Below are 4,308 nucleotides of genomic sequence, written 5' to 3'. Positions count from 1 at the left end.
CTCTGCATTTTGGGAACTTGGCAGATGAAACCTCCAACAACTGCTACACAAGAAGACAAGTCTGTGCATGTAGAAAACGTGTTTGAGTGCTCGTAACTCATAGTTCATAAACCTTCACCACGTGTGTGTGTGTGTGTGTGTGTATAATCATCTGTTTTATATTACTTTCAGTTCCATTTACTTGCCAGATGAACCCTAGCCTTCAAGAAGTTTTGATCATGACTACTATTTCAGGCCTTCTGTGTCTGGTCCTTCTGGTTCTCTTAGCTCTCGTCAAAATCTTTCACAAACTATGGTGGACTCCGACTCGGATACAGAAATTCATGGCTCTGCAGGGAATCAAAGGCCCTCCTTACAGACTCGTCCATGGAAACACCAAAGAAATTTTGAGAATGCAGAAGCAAAACATGGGCAGCCCCAAAAATTTGTCGCATGATATAGTATGTGCAGTCCAGCCTCACGTTTACACATGGACCAATATATACGGTCAGTGGTGGATATAAAACTTTTTCCTTTATTGTATTTTTTCAAAGGATAAATTAGTTTCGTACACCTCATTTCTCATTTCATTAATTAAAACCTTATTCATTTTTTATTTTTATCCAGATCTCTTGACTTTTTTTCATGTTATTATTTGAATATTAAATTATTTACAAGTCATTATATGTCAATTTAAAAATGAACAATTATTAATCATTTTCAAATATAATATTTTTAGTATTTTTTAATATATTTCTATTTATAATTCGTATCTTTTTTTAATTTATACCAATAATTTTAGTTTTAAATTATACCCATAATTTTGAATTTTAATATGTACCCATATTTTCAATCTAATTTGTACCCATAGTTTTGAATTTTAATGTGTACCCATATTTTAAATTTAATTTGTACCAATATTTTTTTTCTGAACTTATCCATACTAATTATATGTGTTTATTTTATGTTTTAAAATATATCAATAGTTATTTCTTGCACTATATTAATAATTATGTGGGTACATTTTTTTGGCTAGAACTATGTGAAGAACAAATCACTCTATTATTGATTTTTAAGTAAATGTTAGATTTGTAAACATTATTATTTGGATTTGTTTAAATTTCATCATTTGTGGGATATTGAATGGATAAATGCATGAGTTAAATCTCTTAAATGATGCTAGGCACCTTGATCAAAACTATTTAAACAAATAAGGTCTTATTCTAACAGTTAGGTTTATTAGGGACCGAAGCCAAAATGATCATTTTCTAAAATTTAGTTTGAAGGTAAGTTTTGGTAATTTTTGCATGCAAATTCAGGGAAGATTTATAATGGCATAATTCTCAAACTCAGTTGGTAATTATGGAACCAGAGTTGTGCAAAGAGATACTCAATAACAAAGACAGAGCTTATCCGAAAAAAGAGTTCGGTAACTTTGAGAAGAAGGTATTAGGAGATGGCATGGCGACCATATTAAATGTTGCGAAATGGATGAAGTTGCGAAAGATCGCAAACCATGCCCTCCATGGAGAGAGCTTGAAAGTAAGTTCTTCCTCATTAAGCTACTTTCTGGTGATATATTGTTGTGGTATTGTTGTTTTTATAAAAGGAAAAAACTACGATGGATGGACAAGATGATATCCTCTCGTGTTCCAGTCTCGTGTCGTATTTTCATGTCAGTCGTATTCCCATGTGGTTATCCAACAATTTTTTCTTGCTAATTTGACGTATCTCCGTGTCATATATCTCCATGTCCATGTCCATGCATCGTATGGAAAAAAAAAAGAAAAAGAAAAAAAAGACTAAATTGCAAGGAAAATTTGCTGACAGCATGCATGATGGGATATTTTGTTTTGGGATAGATTAGTTGTGGTCCCTAGCTGGTCCCTAACTATTATAGACTCAAATCATATGCATTTTAGATTGAAGTATCTCTCCTGCCACACAGATGAAGTGATAACAAAAGAGATGCAATAATACCAATAAAGACTCAAACCATTATTTTGCTTTCATTTACGCTACCAATTTAATTATTGAAATTTGCTTATGGGTTTCAGCAAAAAAAAAAAAATATTGCTTATGGGTGCATTCTAGATTATAAAAAAAAATATATCATTTTTTTTATATTTTCTACAAAATATGAGTACATTTATATAATAAAATTTGGGTACATCTTACATTTAAAAAATTGGTACATTTATATAAAAATGTGGGTAGATTTCACATACAAAAAATTGGTACATTTTATATAAATTAAAGGGTATTGGGTACATTTTACATAAAAAAATGGTACTTACAAAACAAAAAATTGGTACATTTTGCATATAACGAAGTAGTAAATTTTTAAAGAAAAATGGGTACATTATAAATAAATTATGGGTACAAATCAAAGTTTAAAAAATATGGGGACAAAAATAAATTAATATATGGATACAAATTAAAACTGAAATGAAAATTGGTACAATTTAAAAAAAAAAGGTTGCAAATTAAAAATAGGTGCAAACTAAAAATAGAAATATATGATATAACGTTTGGCCATAAATATAAATATACCAAATGTAATGTTTCTAACACTCAATGATTATAATTATATTCAAAAACAAAATTTAATTATCTTGTCATGTAAATATTTTATTATTGAAATAATCAATGACATTTATTAAAATCTAAGGACCTTGATTAAAAATTGAAAATGAATAATGTTTTAATCAATGGAGTAGAAAAATGAGGGATGGGAACCTAATTTCTCCTTTTGTTTTTCTAGAGTATGATTCCAACCATGGTAGCTTGTACCGAGACCATGTTAGAAAGGTGGAAAAATCATGAGGGCAAAGAGATTGAGGTGTTTGAAGAACTTAGGTTGTTGACTTCAGAAGTGTGCAAAAACAGCATTTGGAAGCAACCATGGTGAAGGACAAAACATTTTTGAGATGTTGATGAAGTTGTAATTGGGTAGCTATTATTTATATCTTAATCACTTATCATGTTTGATGTTTCACTGAACAATGCAGTAAATTGTATAAAACAAGTGATGAGGCTGAAGCAGAGAGAATTGAGAAAAGAATGCACAAGTCCCTATTTGAGATTATTAAGAGAAAAGAGAAGAAAAGGCAACGAGGGGAAACAATAACGACTTTGGAAGTGATTATCTTGGATTACTTTTGAAGGCTCATCATGATGCCAATGAGAAGGAGAGGATATCCGTGGATGATATGATCGACGAGTGCAAGACGTTTTACTTTGCTGGACAAGAAACCACTAATATTGAGCTTGCTTGGATTGTATTCCTTCTGGCAGTCCATACTGATTGGCAAGAGGAAGCAAGAAGGGAGGTTCTTGAATTATTTGGAAAACAAAATCCGAGTCCTGAGGGCATTGCCAAACTAAAAACAGTAAGAAAGTAAATCAAATAAGTGCTTCTAAGTTTGGAATCCCAATTTAATTTTGGTGTGTTTTCGAATTAGTTTTTCTTGTCATTGCATTCAGATGAGTATGATCATCAACGAGTCTCTAAGGCTATATCCTCCTGCTGTTTCCATGGAGAGGAAAGTTGATAGGGAGGTTAGATTGGGAAATTTCATTATTCCCGCTAATGTTGAACTGGTCATCCCAATTCTAGCAATCCACCATGAGCCTGAATTTTGGGGGCAAGACGCGCAACTGTTCAAACCCGAACGCTTCGCGCGAGGAGTTGCTAAAGCTACTAACAATAACATAGCCACATACATACCCCTTGGAATGGGACCCCGGACTTGTGTGGGTATGGATTTTGCAATCATTGAAGTGAAGATTGCTCTGTCAAAGATTTTACAACGCTACAGATTCATTCTTTCCCCTGCATATGTCCACTCGCACGTTCGGTTCATACTTCGCCCACAACATGGAGTTCAAATCATTCTACACCCTCTTGTGAACTGCCCATAAACCCTGCAGTTGGTGTATCCATATGTTCGAGACATTTATGCCTTAATTTTCAATTAAAAACAAAAGACGCATCATCTGGTATAAGATGTAATTCTATGTAAAATCATGTCTTAGAGATGGAATAAAGAATTATGAGATGAAGGGAACCATCTGTTATACTATTTATTTTTAACAATAACAAAAGAACATAAAAAAGAAGAAGAAAATGGGTTCTTAGAGGGAATTGCTAATAATTCGTTCACGCTCTCTGTGCATGTTCCTTCTCCTATTTCTCTTCAGGATCCTTCACAAGATATGGTGGACTCCGATTTGCATACAGAAGTTGATGGCTTTGCAGGGGATCAGACGCCCTTCCTACGTACTCAACCATGGAAATGCCAATGAAATCTCCAACATGGCGAAGGA

At 32.9% G+C, this 4,308-nt stretch overlaps 1 pseudogene; it reads left to right on the top strand.

Moving 5' to 3' along the window:
• Positions 1–218: 218 nt before the first annotated feature.
• Positions 219–4,043, top strand: LOC126596769 (cytochrome P450 CYP749A22-like; annotated as a pseudogene).
• The last annotated feature ends 265 nt before the right edge of the window (positions 4,044–4,308 follow it).

Source organism: Malus sylvestris, chromosome 13 (genome assembly GCF_916048215.2).
Source record: "Malus sylvestris chromosome 13, drMalSylv7.2, whole genome shotgun sequence".
Lineage (NCBI taxonomy): Eukaryota > Viridiplantae > Streptophyta > Magnoliopsida > Rosales > Rosaceae > Malus > Malus sylvestris.
The sequence above is the reverse complement of the archived record's forward strand: the minus strand, read 5'-3'. Positions and strand labels throughout refer to the sequence as shown.